The 25,643-nt window shown below is 35.1% G+C and overlaps 1 pseudogene; it reads left to right on the plus strand.

Annotated features, from left to right (window-relative positions):
• Window positions 1-951: 951 nt before the first annotated feature.
• LOC127214559 (mitochondrial transcription rescue factor 1-like) lies at window positions 952-22,290 on the plus strand (annotated as a pseudogene).
• Window positions 22,291-25,643: the final 3,353 nt, after the last annotated feature.

Here is a 25,643-nt window from a genome sequence, read left to right on the forward strand (position 1 = left end):
TTCAAAATAAATCAGCCAACCTGGAACATATATCTCTAACAGTCCATTGTACAGAAATATTTCATATATTTGACTTTATTCTCAGGAGAAGACTACATTGTATAGTGTGACTATCTAATGGAATTCAAAGACCATGAGAGTGCATGTGCCTGGCTTCTTTAGGAATCTATGTTGTCTGCCCTGTGTTCTCCCTATTTTGCCCCTCATTACACAGCTACATACCATAAATGAACTGTGTAATAGACACTATACACTATAATAGAATATAGTTTAGATCCTTTGTTCCAAGTGTGACCCCTGAATTATTAGTCTTGAGTTGCTAAATACATGCTTAGTATGAGAGATGACTGATACATGGTGTTATTATTGTAGAAAACTTAGGCTCCAAAAATTCCTATTCAAGTTTACAACAAAGATTAATATTTATTGACATGCACTTCTCATATTAGTAAAGGATATTAGCTTGAATGAAGAATTTCTAGTTCAGTACATAGGAAGGAATTAATATGCCATCTCAGATCTTCAAGATATATAAAGTGACAGGTTGATAAGTGAACCAACATTGAGTTTATCTTGCTTGTCCTCAATGTCATTGTTTAATGTTCTATCCTCTCATGTATTTTGAACTTCCAGTGGGAAATCCAGAATATTAGCTTTCTCAAGACTTTCCCAACACAGGCCATTAGAGAATGCCACTTTACACACTTCTAAGATTCCAAAGATAAACCAAAGTTCTATACTACCTAATTTCTCTCTGAGAACTAATAACTTTATAGGATTATATGTAGATCAATTGTGAGGGTTTATAGAGGCAAAGTGCATGCAAACACCACATGGAGATATCTACACCACCCGTGTAAAGGCTTTTCCCATGACTGGGTAGATGGATTCTCCTCCCTTCATTCTTTCCCATCCTATATCCTCTACTCTGCCACCCTGTGTTCACATACAATGAGGCAGAATTGCATACAGCTGCTTCGAAGAGCAGCTGAGTCTCATGACTCTCCCTCCATCATTCTAAGAGATAAGAAAATAAAGTCAACAGGCATCAAACTCAAGTATGATCTTTGGTAAGTAGGCTCAATTGAATACCTGAAAATGGTGTCTTTCTTGCCCAGATATAGTGCTATACAACTATAACTAATGATTTTTCTGTTTGCTGCATCAAAACTTTTTAAGAAACCCTTCATTTAAGGCCATTGATCTGAATTGTTATAACTCTTAATACTCGAGTCAGTGTTCCACATCTTGAGGAATTTCACTTTTACTATGTTGTCCATGCTTGGACCTCCTCCTCATAAACTGGCTCACATCCTTCTCCTGGAGGAATATGTGGGTCTGCACCATCCTTTACTCACTCAATGAATATTGCTATATTTTGATAATGGACTTGAATGTGATGATCCAGATTATGTGCTATAGTTTTGCTTTTAAGATTTTGATGAAGTGATGTGATTCTTATTTTTATAGTAAATATCACAGTAAAAATGAAGCCACTTTACTGTATTTACTATCAAAATAAAAGATTTTTTGTTCAGGATAATTTTCATTGTTAGGGTATGATACAAAAAAACAAATAAAATATTAGTCAGATGTAAGGAAGGTTTTTCTGCCTGCTGCAGGTCTTGTCCCGGCCACCGCTAGCCCCAATTAACAGACTGAGACTCTGTCTTTGATATAATGCTGTTGGCCAAGTACTAGTTTCTTATCGGCAGCTCTGTCTTGATTATTAACCCATTTATGTTAATCTAGTATTTCCACGTGGTTTTCTTACTGAGGAATGGGGCAGGCATCTCATCTCCCAGTCTCTCCATCTTGACTCCTCCTCACTACTTCTTTCCTCCTTGTCTCCTAGTCCTCCTATCTTCTTTTCCTATTGGCCAACAGTGCTTTATTCATTAACCAGATGAGAAACATATACAGAATGACATCTCCCATCATTCAGAACATTGCATTGTATTTAAAACACAAAGTTGTTTCCTTTTATTGCTCTTAGCCCATTTCTATAAACTTTTACATTGCTACTATTTCTTATTTTCTTTTGCAGTTTTTTATTTTGTTTGTTTTTCCTTATTTTATTTTGTTCATTCTGAGAGGATATCATGTGGTACAAGATGTCTGCATACTGACTGTGCCACCAATGTTGACCTTTTAAAAAATTATTTATGTATTTATTTTCTTTATTTTACATATTGATCACAGTTCCCTCTCCCTCTATCCCCATCTCTCCTTCCCTCCCATGACCCCCAACCACCCTCCCATCCCATTTCCTCCATACCCTGCAGGGAGGGCAATTCCTTCTAGGATTGGTCAACAAAATCTATAAAGTCATTTGGAGTAGGGATTAGGCCCTCCTTCTTCCTCTAGGACTGACTCCAGAGTCCCTGAACATGGGTCTCAGTTAGGAGGCCTGGGCAGTCTAATGGACCTTGGACAGTGGAACCAGGATGTATCCCTGGTGCACAAAAGACTTTGGGGAGCACATTCTCCATGGAGGGATACTCCTTTAACTAAGGTTGACTTTAAACCCGTGGTCATCCTGCTTATATTTCTCAAGTGCTAGGTTTGTGCTTTTGTATCACTATGACTGAACTTTTTATACAGATATGTCATGACTTGAATGGGTTTATGGATTTCCTTTAACTAGAGAATGGGCCATTGAGAAACAACAGACATACATACCAAAAGCTCGATTAGGGTGGGATGTGATATCTGATGGAGACAATAAAGAGGGTAACCCTGAAATTTAGTGATGTTTCTTTTTCACATCTGAATCCAGGAGACAGTTTTATTTGTATACTCATAAACAAAGAGGGAGGTTTAGATAACATTGGAAGGAGTCTTTGGGGTATAATCTTATGTTGCAAAGTTCTGGGAAAGAGAAAACTGCTGTTCATATTATTCATATACTGGTGTTACCTAAGGGTCAATAGATCATAACATTCATGCGTGGACAAAGAGAAGGCTTTGCTATTCCCATGTGTCTAGGGTATTGGAGTCCTTGACATGGTTTCACCATGCCAACAATACATATTTACTTGCAATTTCATCTGTTGCAAATATATACACATATAATCACATATATATGCACACACACACACACACACACATATATATATATATATATATATATATAAATGATATATCATTGCTCTACACTTTATCTCTGATGATTCTTTTGCATCTTCACATGAAGACATTAAAACACAGAATAATATTTGAATTGTCCAAAGTCTAACAGACATGTAAGTGGATAAGGTTAAAAAATAAAAAGAAGAAATAAAAACCCAGGCAGCCTGAATCTATGAAATGTTTTAATTCCTTTCCTAGGAAGTTTTTTATTCTGTAAAATTATATGTTTGTATATATAAATATGGATATAAATTTATATATTTGTATATATTCACATATGTATATGTCTATGTATATGTTATATAGTTATCTTCAAGGATGGGGTAGTTACTTCTCCAGCTTGTATTCTGCCATGATATTTAGCAAACAATATGTTATTATTTGTGGCTCAGAAGAATTTTTAAACATTTATTCATGAACACCTGTGACTTTGTAATTGAGATCTAGAGAAAAGAAGACAGCCCTGGGTTGAGAGCAACCAATGTACACATGAACAAGGGGTCAAATTTTTACACTTGCTATTTAATACTTCTTAATTATAGACTTCTTCAGAAATAAGTGCCATATTGCTTGCTATTTTGTTTCATTAATTAGGTTCAGCTGTAGTGGTATTTCCAGGAAGCAAACTGACTTCATTACAAAATATCTATTATGACCAAGCAGCAAAATAATGCTTTATAGTTTTTCCTCTGAAAGACCCATTTTACTCTCTATGAAAAAAGTCATTATTTTTATTATTAACAAATACTTGTTATTTGTGTGTGCCAGACAAGGTTACATGGTAAAAATAACTACTTTAGTCTCCATTATTCTCTTTCAGGTCTTTTTTTTTTGATGATTGTTTTCTGATCTAGATGAAAACAATCACTGTAGAAAACGATACTTGAATTTTCTAAAGTCAACTAGAAACGTAAGAGGAAAGTTCACAGAATCAACTAGACTCCAACTCTATAGAATGTGTTTTTTGAAAATTTTGTTTTCTAGAAATTGTATATCTGTAAGTATATACATACATCTGGATGCTAATTTTCCTATAGTTACTTTGGGACAATGAGATGGGAGAATAGCAAAAGTCAGAGACCAAGCCATGGATTTGCAATTTTTCTATTTCTTATTTATATACTTCTTTTATTACCACTTTTCATTTTAACTGTCTTCATTAAGAGAAGTTTTTATTAGTATTTCAAGGTAAATAGCTCCAAATTTTGGGTATGATATAATAATAAAGACAGATAGCAATAACCCCAACTGCTCATTCTTAGATATCTCTGTCAGCTGCTTACATAGTTGCATCATAGCGCATCTAATATTCATTGTCATTGTGCATTTTTCACATCACCCAATATCAAACACATAAACTAAAAAGGATCAGACTGTTATGCCTCACTTTACTTGCCCAACTCCAAAATTATGCCTTGACCTTTGACCAAATGAGATTCATCATTGCTCTGCCTGTACTTGCAACCCATTTTAATATTGCAGCACAGACTTAATGGATGGAGAGCATAAGAGTAAGTAATGAGAATCCAGAGAAGAGTGGCCAGCATGATTAAGATGCTATTTGTAGTGCAATCTAAATATAATTAACATTATCAGAGAAGTATGATGTTTTGCACTCTTTCCTGGTAGATGTTTTAAAGTCAGTGACAGGAAATTAAACAGTAAATGAAGACCTATTTATTGAAAATGTTTTATGTTCTATAGTAATTTAATTCACTTGTTTGTTTCACAAACCCTAGTTAATTAAAGCAAGGACAATAAGCAACATGTTTAACATGCTTTCCAACTTTCTCTGCAGCACTCAGAAGTACTCAGGTTACACTTTTAATGTTAGAAGTAAAAATCTAATAAAGTTTGGTTAAACAGTAAAAACAGAATTTTTTTGCCTCAGAATTATTTGGAGGTGTTAAGAATAAATAGATATATAATATTTAACCTGTAAAATTTGTTAAATGGATTGTTATTTTGAAACCCAAAACTAATTAATTAAATTAATAATTTATATAGGTCTTGATTATTCTTGTTTAGCATTGAATAAGCAGCCACTAGCCCTTTTATATCTCTTTGGTTCCTCAAGTCATTGGTACGCCCCCAATGCCAGATAGATTCTTAGTATTTACATGAAAAGAAATGTGAATGGTAATATTTCAAGACACATTAAAATTATATAACCTTAAAATTCAACCTCATGTGTTGTCTAAAATTAAGGAAATGTCATGTATGGTCACAATAGTAGCCCAATCAACATGGATTCTGAAAAAGCTTAGAAATATTAATTAATTAATAAGTAATTTATAGATACCAGAACTGAACCTGGGCCATGGTTTTATTCATGCTTGACTGTTGTTTATTTCTTATTTTTTTGGTTATGAGCCTAGCATTTAATGGCTGACCCATCTATCCAGCCTTGTTGTTTATTTCTCAAACATCCTTCCTTGCTGCATTCTTGAACCAGAGACTATATTCCATAATAAGAATGCATTGGCAATACGTTTGAAGTGTTATTCAAAAATAGCTCAAGATATGGTCAAATTAACAGATTATTATTAATCTAGAAAATGTGATAGAACCATTTATTCATAATTTTCTGAAATATAGTGTTAAAAGTTTGAGGAATGATATTCTGATGTACTCATAGATTTGGATTTTATTCTGCTACTCATCAGAGAGGTTTGCTCATGTAGCAGATGGGAATAAATATAGTACCCACTGTGAGACATCACATTCACACACACACACACACACACACACACACACACACACAGAGAGAGAGAGAGAGAGAGAGAGAGAGAGAGAGAGAGGACTTGAAATGCATAGCTCCAAATGAGATGGAATGAGAGGCAGAGTGAGTGGGAGATAAAGAGAACACCAGAAGAACAAGATCCTCTAAAACAGCCAAGAAAAACACATGAACAACCAAGCAAAGCACATATGAACTCATGGAGACTGAAATACCAACCACAGGGTCTACATTAGTCTGCATCAGGTCCTCTGCTTATGTACTATAGTTTTCAGTTTAGCACTCTCAAGCACTGCTGAATGTGTAAAATGAGAGGGTCTATGAATCTTGTGCTCTTTCTTGGGCCTCTTTTATTTTGTTTTAGTCTTGTTTTGTTCCAGTTAGATATGAAGGTTTCTATTTTATCTTAATAAAAAGTCAAGAAAGGGATTCTTAGTGGATAATAACTTTTATTTTCCAAACATGGGGATTTGAACTCAAATATCTAGTGCTGGTGTAAAAGTGTTTGTTTTGTTCATCACTTATGGAGAGCAGCACAAACAGGTAGATGTATCTGGTTTGTAGGCTGCAAGACTATCTCCATATTCAGTGAAATATCTTGTATTAAGAGAATAAGATAGAGACTATAGATCAGAGTACCCAGTGTCCTTCCCTGACATCTTGTGCACTCAGACACATGCACCCACACTGGTATGCTCAGTTGTTCATATTTAATACAGACACAGCAGCCCCCCACTTACATATCCTGATGAGAGATGCCAACTAGACATTTCAATTTACAAAATACTTTAAGTTTCTGGGTGGGGTATTTTCAGGACTGAGCCTAAAATCATGATAAAAACTTTAATCTCATGGACATTTGAAATCATGATATCTCTTTGAATCAGGCATCTGTAAACCATAAAACTTATAATGCTCTGATTCCAGGGATTGTATGTTACAGTAGCTTTCATATCTACATAAAACTGAGCTATAATAAATGTGATTCTTTAGCTAACATTTACTCTATGTTTGTGCTAAAATTTTGGATAATTTTACAATTAAAACTCATTTGATGATCTCTTAAGAACCTGTGGAATAAACATTACTAGGATATTGTAATTAAGTTTCTGTTAATGTTGCTGTCATTTGTTAAGCTTTTTTTAGAGATTCATATTCTGAGGTACTTGCTGTGCAAACTATTTTAATGGAAAGTCATTAGTGAAGATATAGTTGAGTAGTCAGCTGTAAAGGAATCTATACAACAGTGTTATTGGCAGCCCATATGAAATGAATTTGTTCCTGCTTAGAAAGACTGTAAAAGATCAGGTTTTCCTATAGCATTTGTTACAGGTAAAAGTAAATATGAATACCTTATTAAGTGTTATGGTGTGTGTACTTTTATGGGCTTCTTACACCTATCTTGTATAAGTTCTCATCATTGCACATAAGGTGAACAATGAACTGGACATACTATGGGTCCTGCTTTCTAATATTGCCACATGATATTGTCACTACCAAGTTTACTCTTGAGATGACAGTTAAATTACAAAAATAAATATACACACTTTAATACTCATAATATTATAAGTAAGTTTATGATTTTGACTTGAACCACATTTATAGTGCCTCTTTTCTGAATGTGCACCTGAATATTGTAGGTTGTATACCCCCAAATGGAAATCAGACACTTTTTCCAATGCCAAGTGAATGCCTAAATATGAAGATATGTGAGTTATTCTCTTCTAAATTGTGATTAGTTACCCTGAACAATTAATACACTCTTAGTCATTCCTGAAGAAATGGAAGACATGCAATGTCTTATGTAATAAGACTAGTTCAACACTGTCCACACCCACACATATCACACACACACACACACACACACACAAACACACACACACACATCCTCCTATGCAACCCACCGTATCTCCATTTATCCCACACACACTCTCTCTCTCTCTCTCTCTCTCGGGTGTGTGTGTGTGTGTGTGTGTGTGTGTGTGTGTGTGTGTGTGTGAATTTAGGATCAGAGGAATTAAAACAGACAATTAAAACCAGATTTAGATCTACAGTTGGAAATAAAGAATTAGAGCTAGAAAATTATAGACAATTAGAACAAGATAATTGGAATTAAGGAAGAATAATGAACATGACTAAAACAGCATATGTGTGAGTTTTCTGTAACCTCTCATACTAGAGATACCTAAATTAATTTTTGTTACATTGTGGATCTCTTCCCCAAACCATGGAGGTGGCCTTGAAGAGCTGGACACACAGGATACCATTCCATTACCCAAGAACTTGTTCTAGATTAACAGAGTATAAGCAGCAAGATATCCTTGTGTGCTAGTTTTCTTTGTTTGTTATTTTTTGCAGATTTCTTAACTCATTATGTATACAGTGTTCTACTGCAGATCAGAAAAGGGCAACGATCACATTGCAGATGGTTGTGAATTACCATGTTGTTGTTGGGAATTGAACTTAGGACCTCTGGAAGAGCAGCCAGCCAGTGCTCTAAACTCTGGCCAGCCCTCCATGCTTTTTGCTAGTCCCTCACTAGCAGGATGCATCTTGAGGCTACCAAACAGAAGACCAATCACATTTTTAATTGTCTTTAATATTTTTTTCTTATTTTACCTATTGATCCCAGGTTTCTCTGTCTCCCATCCTCCCATGCAACCCACAGACCCTCCATCCCATACCATATCCATTCCTTAGGAGGGTGAGGCCTTCAATGAGGGATCACCAGAGTATGTCAAACCATTTGGGGGTAGGGCCTAGGCCCTCCACCTGTCTCCATGCTAAGGGAGTATCCATCCATGGGGAATGGGCTCTTGCAGTTTGTTCCTAAAATCTAGGGATGAATCCTGGTCTCCCTCAGAGGCACCATCTGCATCCTAGGCCTCCCTAACTGAGAACCACATTCAGGGGGTTTGGGGTTGGTTCACTAAAAGCTTCCCAGAATATTAGGTAGTCATCAATCTCCTTATTGGGGAAGGGCATTTTGTAGCCTCTCCACTATTGCTTAGATTGTTAGTTGTGGTCATCCTTGTAGGTCTCTGGACATTTACCTGGTGTAAGATTTCTTTAAACCCCAAATGGCTCCCTCTATTATGGCATCTCTTTTTTTGTTCTTTTCTTATTATTCCCTGACTCAATTTTCCTGCTCCCTCATGTTTTCCTCTCCCCTGCTCTTTTTCCATTCTCTTTCACCTAATTCTTCTCCCCTACCCCTGCCTGCTCCCTATTTTCTCAGAAGATCTTGTCTCTTTCCCCTTCTGTGAGGGACCATGTATGTCTGTCTGAGATTAGGATCCTTCTTATCTCCTAGCTTTTCTGGTGGTATGGTTTGTAAGCTGGTTAACCTTTGCTGTATATTCAAAGTCCATATATGAGTGAATACATACCATGTTTTTCTTTTATGACAGGGTTACCTCACTCAGGATGGTTTCTTCTAGTTCCATCCATTTGCCTGTGAATTTCCAAGATTCCATTGTTTTTTTTTTGTTTGTTTGTTTCCTTTGTTTTTTTTTCCAGCTGAGTAGTACTCCATTGTGTAAATGTACAACATTGTCTTTATCCAATCTTCAGTAGAGGGACATCTAGGTTGCTTCTAAGTCTTGGCTATTACAAATAATGCTGCTATGAACATAGTTGAACAGATGTCTTTGTTGCATGTATGTGCATCTTTTGGATAAATGCCTAAGAGTAGAATTGCTGGATCTTGTGGTAGACTAATCCTTATTTTCTTGAGTAACAACTATAGTGATTTCCAAAGAGACTGTACAAGTTTGAATTCCCACCAGCAGTGGAGGAGCGTTCCCCTTTCTCAGCCTCCACTCCAGCATAAACTGTCATTGGTGTTTTTGATTTTAGTCATTCTAAAGTGTATAAGATGCTTTCTCAGAGTTGTTTTTATTTTCATTTCCCTATTGGCTAAGAATGTTGAGCACCTTTTTCATTGTCTTTCAGCCATTTTAGATTACTCTATTGAGAATTTTCACCCCATTTTTTTTTTATTGGATTATTTAGTGTTTTGGTGACTAGCTTCTTGAGTTCTTTTTATATTTTGGGAAATCAGCCATGTCAGCCCTGTGTCAGATGTGGAGTTGGTGAAGATATTTTCCCATTCTTTGGCCTGCCATTTTGTCTTGTTTACTGTTACTTTTGCCTTACAAAAACTTCTCAGTTTCAGGACGTCCCATTTAATAATTGTAGACCCCCAGTGTCTGCCCCTACCTGTATTATGTTCAGGAAGTGATCTCCTGTGCCAATTCATTCAAGAGTGACTCCCAATTTCTCTTCTATGAGGGTCAGTGTGGCTAAATTTATGTTGAGGGTGGTTAGGGTGTATGTGATGTGGGCAGAGAGGGTAAGAGGGAGGGTGGAGGGTAGGAGGGAGCTGGAACTGGGATCGAGATGTAAAATAAAAGAAAAATCAAGTGTTTGTAGGTGTGTGGGTTAATATCAGGGTCTTCAGTTCAAATCCATTGGTCTACCTGTCTGTTTTTGTTTCAATACCAGGCAGTTTTCATTCTATAGCTCTATAGTAGAGCTTGAAGTCAGGGATGGTAATGCCTTCAGGAGTTCCATTATTGTACAGGGTTGTTTCAGCTCCACTGGGTTTTTGTTTTCCCATGTAAAATTGAGTATTCTTTCAAGGTCTGTGAAGAATTGTGCTAGGATTTTGATGGTGATTGCATTGAATCTGAGTAATCTCAAAGGAATCACAAACCTAAACTTTATATATGAAAAACAGTAACCTTTACTTTAAATCTTCAGGTTGCAAACCCACTCATTAATCATAGTTTTTATATCAGGAGGTTGAGAGCATAAATGTGTATTTCAGCTATGCTGCACTCCAAAACCTGTGATTGCATCTTTCAACATCAAGATTAAAAGAATGTGAACCAGCCTGGGTCTTGGGACTCAATTGTCTTCCTTAATTATTAGCCTAAATTCCCATTATGCAGTTCTGTAGGTGAAACCCTAGCTGTATTACACTTCCTTGTATTTATGTTCAATAATCAAAACACTATTTAAATTACATTATTATCAACTAGACAGCACAGCTTAGGAAGAAGTCATCTTCATAACAATTCACAGGTAAAAATGCCCAATAAAATGAAATAATTCCATAAGATAAAATATTACATTACATGCAGTGGGGATATCTCCATTCTGTCTTCATTATATGCCAGATACCAGAGAAATATGGCAGCAACAAACATATAAATGCACAGTAAAAGCAAAAGACATTTTGGATTCTGTGGTCTCAAGGCCTTGTCTATCTGAGATTCACCCATCAGGTGAATGTGCCTCCAAGTGGGCTGATGCCCTTTGCAGCTCATCTGCCATGGCCACCAGCAAATTCTCTCCTAATCCATTCTCCTTGTCTAATCCTGCCAATTTTCTATTGATATTCTTGGTGTGTAAATGCAATTGTATTTTTATATTTTGAACCCAAAGTTAGTAATGAACATACTGTTTCATATTCAGTTTTCTGATAAAGAGATTGTATTGTCAAGAGTTGTCTGTGCAAGCGGTGCATCTGTACAGGGAATACATAAACATGAATTCTTTGATTGGGACATATTTAGAAGACTCCTGAGGGTGGAAAGAATTATACAAGTACATCTTAGCAATGTCCAAAGCTCACAAAGGGTGTGTTGATTATTTTTCATTAAAATTAAATGAATGCACTTCTGCTTCTCAAGTTTTTTCTTTCTTATACAATGAATGGTTTAAAATTATAGAAGTATAAATTAAGTATAGAAGACTAGGACAAACCCAAGATAATATTTAAAGCATCTTTCATGCAGGATGTAACTAGTTGATTCATAATTATATATGTATTAGGTCACGATTGGTTGATACATGATTATACACAATCAGTTCCATCTTGATAAAATTATGATAACTATTATCTAAGGCTTAGACCAGAGAAAGGTTTTAGAACCTTCCATAGTCTTTTGGTATTTCATAATAGAATATAAAATATTCCTATTCAGTTAACTTTATTATTCATAAACAATATTAATAAAACATGGCAAGTCTGAGGAATTAGCATTGAATTTCAGGTCCTGAATAATGATATTTAGTGGAAACATGTGCTTTATTAACTATTCATTGGAAAAACTAATAGGAAAATTTGATGCATTTTAAAAAATGATTTGATTACAGTACTATCATTTACCTGAATATTCACCTATAACAATAATTGTAAAACAAGAGGTCATGAAGGAGATAGAGAACTGAGAGAAAAGAAACAAGTTGGAGGGGAAGAAGGAGACGAGTAGATGTAAATCTAGAGCCTATGTATAAATTTCTCAAAAAACTAATATTTAATCTATAAAATTAAAATTGGGGGTACAGTTCACCTTTGTATCATAACATGCATTACCTCATTGAGTTTTCAATTTAACCCTGTTAAGTCATCTAATATAACCTATTATAAGTTTCATGACTACTATATTTCGATGGCAATGCAATTATCATCAACGTTTGTTAACAGTTATTTTATGTGCCTGAATATTTTGTTTGCATCTGTATCTGTGCACCCACATTTGTGTCTAGAATCTTTGAGGTGATAAGATGGACTGGATCCCCCTGAATTGGCAATCATGGATGGTAGTGAGTAACCAAGTGTGTGTGCTTGGAATTTAACTTACATCTTCAGTAAGACTAAGAATAGGTGCTCTTAACCACATCCTTTTCTTTAGTATCCATTTGTTTATATTTTATTTGTTCCACAACCAAAACCCTTAGATACGTGTCAGAAAGATGGCTAAGCTGTTAAGGTTGCATGCTACACAAGCATGAGGATCACAGTTCAGATTTCCAGGACCCCATAAAAATTAGGTTGATGATCAGTGATCCAAAAAAAAAAAAAAAAAAAAAAAAAAAAAAAAAAAAGAAGAAGAAGAAAGAAAAGAAAAGAAAAAGGAAGCTCTGATTGAGAAATCTTACCTGAAGGGAGGAAGACAGAGATAAGAAGCAGACTAAGCAGATTAGAACTCTCTGAAGCTTCCTTCAACTTCGTCATATGCAATAGTGAGCACAACAACACAAACAAACAGATATCACACACAGACATATAACAGACAGATATACACATATATACACACTACCCTAAATCTTTGCTAATTTGATCGAAAATAATGAAAAAAAATCTATATATTTAATTTGTGTTCTCTTCCTGTGTGATTTGAATTGAACCTTTAGTAGCTCTCAGCATCTTTGAAATTTCATTTAAGGCTTGACTGGAAGCTTGGCAAATTCAAACTAAAATGAGGTAGTCAAAAGTAAAACAGCTCACAAGAAGACAGGTAGAAAGCTTTTGACCCTGGCAGGCTGACTCTACTTTTATGAAATGCCCTATTCTTTTTTCTGAAGTGGGTTTTAAAACCTTTGATAGAAATTTTTCTACACGATAAGAAGTTGGTTAATGGAGCACCTGCTAAGAGCATTCAAACCATCCAGCATGGCTGGCAGCTCTGGCTGCCACAACTATATTTTTATCTAAAGGGGGGAGCAGATGAACTGTCTGAAGATATGACAGTTATTAAACATATACTCACAGAAGCTGCACAGGGATGCTAAGACTTGACAGGCTTTTATTTTTACATATCATATTCTTAACCATTCTAAGACTGAAACCCACTGATGATATTTTACTCAATAAAATCACATGAATATCAAGTATTTGGTCAGTAGATAGCTTTTGTGGACGAGAATACTTGTCATCATTTCACATTGTGTATGCTACATAACCTAAGTAGTTAATTAAAGCCCTTGCATCTATTTTAATTTTACAATCTTGAGGGTTTTATGCTGCATTGTTTCTTGTGGCAAATGTGCACTGACTACCTCATGTAGGCCATATTTCTCTAATAGACACATTAAGTTTGTTATCCAGTTCTTAATTTAGGCATAATGCCACTTAGTTAAGGATCATTTTGACTAGGCAGAGCAGGTAGATATTTCTTGTGAAATAAGGTATCTTATTTTCAGTGCATTTTATTACCTCAGGGATTTGTCAGCCTCAAAAAGTCTTTTAACAAGGCTTACTTGTAATATAACAATTCTATAAATCATAGTTTTTCATCTATGGTAGGTGTGTGGAGTCATTTATGTAAAACTTTTCATTTTGTAAAAGATGCTTTTTTACAGACAACACTTTCTTAGTATAAACAAGTTAGTTTAATGGACAAGTCAAGGATCCTTCATTTGAACTCAATGAGTCCTTGCTTCTCAGAATTATCCATTAACAGTTCAAATAGTAATTAGACTACAAATACACTAAATGGTAAGTGAAGAGCCAACAAGAAAATCATACAAAAATATATATACTTTGTGTAATTAACATTAGTAAAATTTCAGCATTATTCCAACCATTCCAGGTAAGCTCTGTTCCTGTTAGGAATATGACTGTGTTTTTATTTCAGCAGATAGATAGCTAGATTTTTGCATTTTAAGACTATGCCCTATACCTATAGCATTGTAAAAGATGGTTTATTTGTACCCTGTGCCATATAGAGATTTTATCCTATTCCTCCTCAGTTATTCCACACTGTTTAGTGTGCCCCTAATACATGAATCTTACTTCAGTTTCTTTTTACATTTACTGACTTTATGTATGTATTTACTTATTTGGACATCACATCTCTGTCAAGCCCTCGCTGTCCTGGAACTCACTCTGCAGACCAGGCTGGCCTCTAAATAGGAGATCTGCTTTTCTTTGCTCCTAAGCGCGGGAATTAAAGGCAGGCACTACCACAGTTCATGGCTCTGCCTCTCTCTCTGAAAGAGATGATTCTGTTTTCATTGTAGTTTACCCACAAGTGACTCAAATTTATGCTGAGTGGACTCCAGATACCTGACTTTTTGCTGTTTGGCAGTTTGATGAAATGTAATTATGTGGAGTGAAAAATATTACCCTGAGTTTATTTTTCTAGGAAAAAGAAAGCTGTTGTGATTGGGGGAGGGAGGGGCAAGGCATTGAGTTCTCATTTATCTTGGTCTATCTATGGTCTAAATACAATCTGCTATCCACAGCTCACTCTACACTAATAAAACAACAAATTGTCAGAAAAGACCTTTTTGTCTGTACAATCTGAAAGAATTGACTTTTGTTAGCTGTGTCTGCATTTTGAATAGTTTTAATTGAATGATGACTGTAGGGGTTTTTGAGAAATTTGACATTTAATAATGTCATTATCTAGTTTTTTACTTATCAAGATTTGAAGGAATCTGCTTAACTTCATAACCTCAGAAGTTCTTAATTTATTACTATAGACATTAACTTGCATGCCATTACCACTACAGAAGGATAAATATCTACTCAGGAAGGGAAGTTTATCCTTCTTTTAAATGCTACAAGAAATACTTAAAATTTTTCTGACAATCTTTTGAAGTAATATATTGTTGACTGAAGTTTCTTTCCTATCTAGCCCACAATCATTTAGTCCCAAATAAACACACAGAAGCTTATATTAATTACAAATTGGCCAATGACTCAGGCTTCTTGATGGCTATCTCTCTTAATTATTAACCCATTTCCATTAATCTAAGTATCTCCAAGTGATCTTGGCTTACCAGAGAATGCCCAGGCATACTATCTTCCAGGTAGCTACATGGTGTCTCTCTCTACTCCACCTATTACCTTTCTTTATTCCTGTTTGGATTTCCCACCTGGTTAAATGCTTCTTGCACTTTGGTCAAAACAGCTTTATTCATCAACCAATAATTCCAATAAGTGCTTTCATATAGTCTTAAATGTTTAAAGCTACTTTATTTCTCAATCTGATGCTAACCAAATGGTCTTTTACTGTGCCTATAAGTGGTGCTTTACTATGCTATGAGAAGAACACAAAGTGTATTTTGGTTATTGATTTCTATACCAACCACAGTGCAGGATTTTATTAGTTTTATTTCTAAACTTTAAAGTCTTATCCTTTGCAAACCAAGGAATTTTTATACCTATGTATATTGTTGGGTTGATTTGATTTCTATAATTTGTTTAGTACTTCCCTTCTTTAATAGCATATTATACCATCATCACCAAGTTCACAGTGACTGCTCAGCTAGAGGCATTTTCTGGAACACTCACTTCTTTCAGGGTACAACTACAGGAAGTGATTCATCCAAGCAGGTCGACAGCACAAAAAGAGTGCTAAGATAGTACATAAAGTAGTGAGCCATCTTGAGTCCATATAGGTGGACTATGGAAGTTAAGGTTGGTGTAATTGAAAGGTTACAGGTATCTGGGCTACTGGGGCATCTGTATTAACTTTTTCCATAACCAAGACCCTGAGAAGAGGAGGAAGAGTCTAATAGTTAGAGAGTGGGGAGAAGTGCTTGGAAATTCTGTCTTCTAGGCATGCCATGGCTGTTGGAGCTATGTTTGACTGCTCAGTCCCTGCACAGATTCAAGACAGTCAAAATTCTGACACAGGTGGGATAAATGATCTCCATGCAGATGATAATTGCTGGGGTAAAGAGAGTCAGTCACTCTTATTAGAAGATGTAGCCATGGTAGATTTTCATGGATGTCTGGATACACATCAGGCAAATATAGGCCAAACTAAAGGGACTTAGGAAGATGCAGTTGGGAGAGGGAAATTTGCATGTTATATGGGGGAAATGAAGAGGTGAATGGATGGAGATATATTTCATTTTATTTATGCATGAAACCTCATGAGCAAAGCAATTTTTAAAAGGAAAAATGCTTATGTTATTATTTTACCCATCCAACTATTTAATAGCACTCACTAATAATTATTTTATATCAGGTATGTTTCACTTTCATTTACTTAAAGTGAAAGGAATGCTATAGGTGTGAATCACATACCATATGACCATGTTTGATAAATTCTATAAACTGAAGTACATGTTATTTTGCAGGCATATATGATATTATAAATGACTTGACATGGTGGAAAATTGAGTGATAAGATGTCTTGCAAATGCTAAATGATGTTGAAGTTTTGTTTTAGTTTCTTTCTTTTTAACTATGAATATATATTGAAGCTGTATGATTTATGGTTTTCTTTTATATTATGTTCTTTTTTCTTTTACTATTTTTTGGAAAATCTTGAGATTATAATTAATTAATTTCTCCCTTCTCTTTCCTCCCCCAAACTCTCCCATCTACTCATTTCAGCATTTCATAATATTTATGGACTAATTTCATTAATTGTTAATGCTTACATGCATATATATATATATACATATATATATATATATATGTATATATATATATATATATTGACCTGCTGAGTCCATTACTCTTACTTGTATGTATGTCTTCAGAGCTAACCATTCACACTGGGCAACCAACTTCTTTGCTCTTCCCTTGGGAGGACCACTTGTCCTAAAGTCAAGGTGAACCTCCTATGGCAACCTCTCAAGTACTAGCATTGAGAACAAGAGCCCGCACAGCTCTCTGCTACCTGAGATTGATGGAGATAAAACATATTTCCAATATGTGATCTTATATGTCATGTGTAATGATGTGGTTGTAGCCAATTGGTAAAGTATTTGCCTAGCGTGCATGTGGACCATTACATCCAGATCATAGCATGTGATCTACAAATTACATTTGAAAGTAAATGTTGCTAGATTTTCTTTACTGATGCATGTAAATACTACATACTTGAAAAAAAAATACAGTCATCTAGAATCTGAATTTATATATTGGAATTAAGAATTTTTCTTTCAGCTCTTTTCTTACTATCAAACCTAGTGTTTTAAAATTAAATTTATATTTTTGCTATGTTAATTATAAGTATTCTGAAGTGTACTTTCTGAAACCCAGTTTATTCCAGTACACATTATTCCATAGGTTATTTTAAATGTAAATAATCTGTTAGCTTACTTTTATTAAAAAATACCCTCTCATTATTTAATTAGTCACCCATTTTTTTCTGTTCTGTGGTATTCTCTGCAATATATACACATTATATATCAATTTGTTGATAATTTTAGCAATAAATACTAGTTAGTCTGCATTAATAATGAGATTTGTATTTGGTTATCCAATAGGAGATAATCCTGTGACTTACAGAGTTTCATATCTGGTGAAAATCCTAAGACTTAAAAAGAATAATTGACCATGTAAGAAAGATTGATTAATCAGTATAATATTAGGTCGGAAGTAAATCTTTGACTACAGAGGCACATGTGTATGGCACACACACACACACACACACACACACACATCCTTCCTAGCAAAATTTACGAAATGACATCAGAATGAAATACAGGTATTAGATTCTTGACAATTGTATCATTGAAAGGGGACAAAATGTTCTACAATTAAACTTTTGTAGGATGGATCTCTAGTTCATTCATGGGAGGAGTATTATTCAGTTCAGCTTTCCTTAACTCAGTTTCTTCATTCCTGTCTATCATGTCTACCCTGAATCATATCTTTCCTTTGAATTTATATGACTACACACATTGTCCTGCCACATACAAGAGACTAATTTTTGAAAGAATCTTCCATGTTCAAGGTCATCTGTTATCTGATTTCTCCCTTCCTAGCTCAGCTGCAGCCTGAAAAACATTAAAATATCTATTTTCTTAGTGGCTTCCTTTTCTAGATTTGACTCTTCCTGGCTACACAGAGGAGAGTGCCAGTGTTAGGTCGTTGGCTTTGCAATTAGAAAAATAATGCATGATTTTAGTGCAGATAAAGAGACCTGGTGTCTGTCCTTTAGTCTGATCATTTAAAACCTAAATTATGTTCAACACCTGTAGCTAGCACGAGGCTATAGGACTTGAATTTATGTTTCTGGGTGTGTTTTTTTCTTTTCCTTTTATTTGTTAAAAGTTAAACTCTTCTCTGATGCACTGATATAGGTCAGTAGAGGAAAATCTTTTAATTTGGAGTACTGGGACAGACCTACACTGAATGTTCCTTTTTGTTCCTATTCTTATATTTTCAAACATGCCAACTGGAGACATGACTTCAGAACAGGAAATTTTTATAAACTAAGCAAAAAAAAAAAAAACTCACTAGCTCTCAGATATCTTCCTATGACTTTATAGTTCTGTGATTCTACAAAAGTAATCTGTTAGAGTAAAACTGAAGATTTCATACATGAAAAGAAGCTATGATCATGTCCACTTTAGGTGGTTCAACCTACATGTGGAAGCTTATTGCACATACCAGAAAGAGACATAGAACTCATTTATGACAATAGTAAGGAAAATTAGTAAATTTTATTGAGACACTAACCTCATTAAGAAAAATTAGTCATCACAAATAGCAGATATTAAAGGATCTATTTTAAATGTTTGTGAACCAAGAGAGAACTAAATGTTCTTTACATAACTTCCTTATTTTTATAGAGAATGTTTTTACTGAATTTTCTGAAATGAATCACAGGCATTACCGATTAAAATAAATTCCATTGTTTTCTTTGCAATTCTAACAGTTCAGTATTTGTAGCATATTTCAATGGCTGATGAAATGGTTGATTATGTGTCATGGTTAAAAATATACTTCTATGGCAAAGGAATATTTTTAACATCACATTGACTAAGGAAATATGAATAAATATGTGTGTGATTCACCCTCAGAACAATGAAAATTATTACAAACAGAACAATATTTAGAATAAACAATTAAGCTAATGACTATTCTACATGTTTTGGTAACTAGATGTATGCAAACACATAAATGCAGCACCTATGTATACATATTTTCAGAACCTGGTACACTACTAATTAGAAAGTTGCATGGCAAAAAAAAAATAGTTGTAAAATAGCAAATTGTTCTAATGAATTAATTACACTTTATAGACCAGGTTTTATTTGTTAGTATTCTGATCCTTGAATAGTTACCTATAACGCTTACACTAAAAATGCTTCTGTTATTATTTTCACAGTTTTTAAAGCATGCCTTGTATTTCTTTTTAAGCCTGTTAGATGTTACCATTTGCCATATTAGTTAATACTTGATCCTACCTCCTTATCCTTTTTCTTTCAGTTATGCTTACAAGACATACCCACCAGAAAGTCCTAACAAAACCCTGTTTACCCTTAAATATGGACCTTAGTCCCTGCCTCATCCATAGGACCATTAGGGCACCAATAGACAGGAGTCTCCCATCAGAGTCACTGTTGTCAGCTTGTCTTCTCACTTTGGGTCCTCTACAAAGTTACTTGTGACCAAATAACTTCTCTGTGTTTGCATCTCTCAATGTGGTTGTTTCCACAAGGCTCCTCGCTTCCATCCAAAGCCATGGATTTTGTAAGAAATGCATATTTGTCTTATTAAATTGCTACAAATATATGTGTATAACAGATTAAGTAATAATTAAGGCCTAAAATTGATTTTTCTTTTAATTCTGCATTGGAAGTGGGTGAGAAATTATTCTTGCTACTTCTTTTCCAAAGGATCTCACTTAGTATCATGTTTTGCCTCACTGTGTAAATTGTCTTATGCCATTATTTATTTTAGTTTAGATGAAATTCTTAAATATTAATGAATACACGGTAAAAATAATGCCTTTGTTCTAGTTTGCTTTCGGTTGCAACGATAAACACCATTACAAATCATACTCCTTCACTGAGGGAAGCCTGGGAAGAACTCAGGGCTGAAACTCACAGGCTGGCACAATAGAGAAAGACTTCTTGCTGCCTTTTTCTGTGACTTCCAAACTGATGGGTTCATGCTTAGCTAGTTTTCTTATATATGCAATTTCCACCTTCCTGCAGATGGCACCACTGACAGTGTCTAGGTTTTCTTAAACCAACCAGAAGTTAAAATAGTGCCCGCAGACAACATACAGCTCAATCAAATATAAACAATACTTCCAATGACAAAAAATAAATAACCACAAGTTTCATTTATAATATTAGTCGTTTGCAAAAAATATATTAGTACTGAGAAAAATATCCCACAAAAATTTAAATGACTACCCCATCCTTTTTTCAGCAATTACCAGGAAGAAATATCTTATAGAAATATAATGATAACAACTATTGTTTCTGATTCTTCAGGGTCTATTATTAACATTGAATCATCAATATTAATGATTGCCACAGCTTCATAGTTTCATGAGAGCACTTACATATGCCCTATTCTAGATGATGCTTATATCTTAAGATTGATCAAATTTTATGACAAATATTTTAATATTTTGATCAAAGATTAAATATCTATTATTCTGATTTGTTCATGTTCATTTATTATGGACTAGGACTAGTTAATGATTTATCACCTTTAGCTTTATAATTAGAGAGTTTTTTTATTAAATGCTAATACATATTTAATGCTTGTGATATTTTGCATAATTAAAAATAAATAATAGATATAAATGAATTTGCAATAGTAATATATAGGAGTTGCTTAGTTACAGGTATGGTTGAGTATACTGAAAGCAGCAATTTTTTGGTTTTTTTTTTTTTTTTGGTTTCATTTTTTATTTCAACAACTAACTTATCCATGGAGCCCTCATCTAATACCTGTTAGAAACAGAAGCAAACACCCATACCTAAACACTGAGCTCGAACTAGAACCCAGATGCAGAGTGAGAGGACAAGACCAGGTTGCAGAAGCACATAGAGACAGCTGACCTGGACAAGGAGGAGGAAAAGGGTCCCCATACTGATAGCTGGGAATCCAGCATGGGACTGACACATACCCCTGAATATGGGTTTCAGCCAGAAGGACTGAGCAGTCTAAGGGACCTCAGACAGTGGAACCAGGATGTATCCCTGGTGCACAAAAGGACTTTGCGAACCCATCCCCCATGGAGGGATAACTGCCTTAACCTAGAGACAGGAGAGAAGTCCTAGTCCCTACTTCAAATGACCTGACAGACCTACATGACCCCACCTGGATGGCATTGCCCTACATGTGGAATTGGGGTGGGGGGGATGGGAGGGGTAGGTGGTCAGGGTGCATGTGAGGGGGCAGAGAGGGTAAAAGGGAGGGAGGGAGGGAGGGAAGGAGAAGGAAATGGGATCGACATGTAAAATAATAACTTAAATTTAAAAAAAAAGCAGTATTAGCTCCAAAAAATCCACTATAAAAACTCTGCAAAAAGATGCAGATGAAGAGGGCTCCAACGAGGAGACCCATCGGCCTGACAGTGGCGAGCCAGAAGAAGATCTTGAGGGTGACCCCGGTGTGGTCAAGGACATAGACCTGGGAGATGGCTGTACAGTCCTTCAGGTATGTTATCCTGAAGATGGGCTTTGATATTGGGAGAAACAAAGTAGAAGATGCATTTTACAAAGGTGAACTCAGGCTGAACAGAAAAAACAATATGGAAGAAGAGCAGATTGGTGAAGGTGGGAGGTACGTTGGATCTACTCATTGGGAAAACAATGAGACAGGAACAGAGGTCGTGATGTGCCTTCTCCCGAAAACCGTCTATGGCAAGAAGACTGAGAGTGACAAGCATTGAGTGATGTTGTAATGGCCTTAGCCCACAGATGCTTCCCAGTTGTCAGGAAGGGCCTGAATGAAAAGGACACTTTTACTGAAATAAAGTTGTGTCGGGGGGGGGGTCACTGAAGCTATTTATGGAAGCTGGGATCTGCAGCTTTCTCTTGTACTGTGCTCCTTCACACCTGACTTCTGAGAATTCCCGTGTCCTGCACAGAGACCAGGGCCAGAGGAGCCAGCCAGAGGGGACATTATGACCTGCCTGCTGATGCCACATTTACTACCTTGTGTCATCGTAAAATAAATTGGCCTTATTTCTTTGAAAAAACAAGCAAACAAACAAACAAACAGATGACCTGATCCAGTGAGAACACAGGGACCCTATTGTACAGCTGGGGAACAGCATTGAACCAAAACAAGCCCTCTGTATGTGGGTGCCAGTCAGGAGGCCTGGGAAGTCTAAGAGATCACTAAAGTGGAATCAGTACCTCTTTTCTTTATAAATAAACTGACTCAAATATTTAATTTACCTTTCCACACTGAAAATATTGAAGGGATACGAATAAGATATGTAGGGGCTAGAAAGATGGCCCCCTCTACTAAGAATGCCTAACTTCTCTTACCTGAGTTCAGTTCCCAGCATTGATGTCAACTGGCTCACAATAGCTTGTAATTCCACCTGCGATCATGTACACAGACACATGGACACATACAACACCCCTTACCCATATAAACACACACTTTTACAGATTTGTAAAGAATAGCAATTTGTTCTCAAAAAGAATAATATATGTAGAAATTTTAGACTTTTTCCCATCCTGTTTTAGACTGTATCATATGTTGTTTGTTCAAATGGAAACACATGATATGTCTCATATACTCCATTTTTCACTCCTCAATAAAAATAAACAATTTAGTATGCCTTTGTGAATGCAAAAATTGATTATATAAGAATGTATAGGAAATCTTTTCTTGAAGACATTCCCTACTTTCATCAGATAAGTGAAAACATATTGATTACTCATATCATTGGATGCTGATCTTAAAGGAAAGTCAATATTTCTTTGGATAGACATGGAAGGCTCCAAGAGAAAGGACTTAACAAAAGTATATCTTAGAAAATACAAGATCTTCAGGTTTGATTGGACAGTGGAATAATCTTTCCTGTAGAGAAAAATAGTATTAAGTATGGACATATGTAAGTATAGAATGAAGGGGAACTGAGATGATGGGACAAGATAGGACTTTGGATAGCTTGCATATGATCATGCATGTCCATCTAGAAATTGAGCTAAAATGGTTAAAAGGAAATGTTATACTTCAGAGCATTCTGAATTTCCATGTGTATCTCTGAATTATTGATATACCTTAGACTATCTATATGAGACTTGGGAGAACAGGACCCCACTGATTTCATCAAGGGCTTATTTAATAATGATATAAGGACCTTGTTATAGGTCACAGTGTTTAATGGTGCACAGACCCTCATAAATTCCATCTTGAGACCCAAATATTTAATATATAGACCTTTCAGAGGATGCTGTCCATAATGAAAACATAGAAGATAATTTTTAATTATTTTGTCAACAGTCAGAATTGCTGAAGTATTTGCTATGATGTTGTGTGATCCTGTAATAACTGAAAATTGTTCACAGGAAAATATTGGGGATAAAAGCAGAAAGCTATCTTATTTGTTAAAAGCTTACTTTAAAGGAATGTATGTCTGAACAACCTCATTAACTGACTGTGGGGTTTTTCATTTATTATCATGTATTTTTAATAAGATGTTCATGAGTTCAGTATGGTGGCTGCTAATGTTAGGAGATCAGCAGCAAGATCCTGAAATGAGTGTTTAAAGCACTGTGTGTTGTGTGCAAAGAGTAAGTACAGAAAATAACATAAAAGATCTTACTAAGATTTTACATTTTCTCTGTTGAAATATTTTGTATACATTAAATTTAATAAAATATACCATTACATTTAATTTCATGGTAAAATTTTTTAATATTAGTGATAGCATATGGCAAATCTTTTGTGTGGGTGTTGGACAAAATATTTGAACAATCTTGGTTAAGAAAGAAGAAATGATGAAAATCAAGTGAGTAAATAAGTTAGAGCAGGTGCCTAGAAGAGTTAAAAGGATAAAGCAAAGGTTAGCCTATCTTACTTGTAAATTCTATGTTAAGTGTGACCTCATATCAAAGGACAGACACAACAGCTCCTGAGGAATGATATGTTTGGCCTCTGACTTCCACATGCAACCACCAACATGTGAATTATATATATATATATATATATATATATATATATATATATATATATAATAAATATATATATAGTGTAACACACATTAATGCACACATAGACACACAGGCACACACATGTGTGCAAGTGCACTTACATATATGCACACACACAAACACTTACACACATATATGCACACATATATTTTTTGTTCAAAATGTAGCAAAGTTTATCCTTCCTTATATATTCTAGTAAATAAGTTTTCTAGGGGATAATAAATTGAGAAATGATAGATACTACATACACACAGGGTTTACTTTTTCATTAAATATTTGTGGCAACTTGAAATGGAAAAGAAAACTAAGCATAAGTATGTTAGATGTGGCAAGCTGAGTCTATTCCTTGTACATTATGTGGTAGCCAGGATTGCTTGGGACATCTTTTTACAAATATTTACATCAAAAAAAGATAATCTTGTATTTGTTACTTAGGGTAGAAATGGGATGGGAGAATCCCATATTTATTTCAGGAATGGTGCTTTGGCAAAACAGACACATTTGATGCAGTATTCAGGTCACTTTAACACTTTACAAGTAGCTTCATGGTGCCAGCTGGCTGCTGTGGCAGTAAGAAGTAGAGTGGAAAAGGAAGGTGGGGAAATATTACAATTCATATGGGCCATGCTGATGTTTCTTATTTTCAAAAAAGCACTAATGATGGATACACACTGTGAGGATGTTTGTCCTTCTTCTAATTAATTCCCTGACAGTGTATTGCACTGTGAATGCTGTAGCTTTTCCTCAAATACTGAGCCTTGGAGTTGTACCATTACATGTTTTTTACAACTCTAACAATTTTAATGTATGAAAATATAATTAATGCACATACTTTCTCTTTTGAGAAGTATTTTATGATGAAGCTTTCACAATTTATTCTGTCATCTTCGTAATGGAACTTCACTGGGACCATATTTAAAAATGGAATCTCTTTCTGTTACATGTAATTCGTGTATACTTAATCTGTATCAGTTGCACTGACATTTCATATTATTTTATGATTCAATCGTATCTGATCCCTAGTAGTATATAATTTATAGAAATATTTGTTTTAGAACCATTGATCTAATTTCTTCACATCTGT

This window comes from Phodopus roborovskii, unplaced genomic scaffold, assembly GCF_943737965.1.
Source record: "Phodopus roborovskii unplaced genomic scaffold, PHOROB, whole genome shotgun sequence".
Classification (NCBI taxonomy): Eukaryota; Metazoa; Chordata; class Mammalia; order Rodentia; family Cricetidae; genus Phodopus; species Phodopus roborovskii.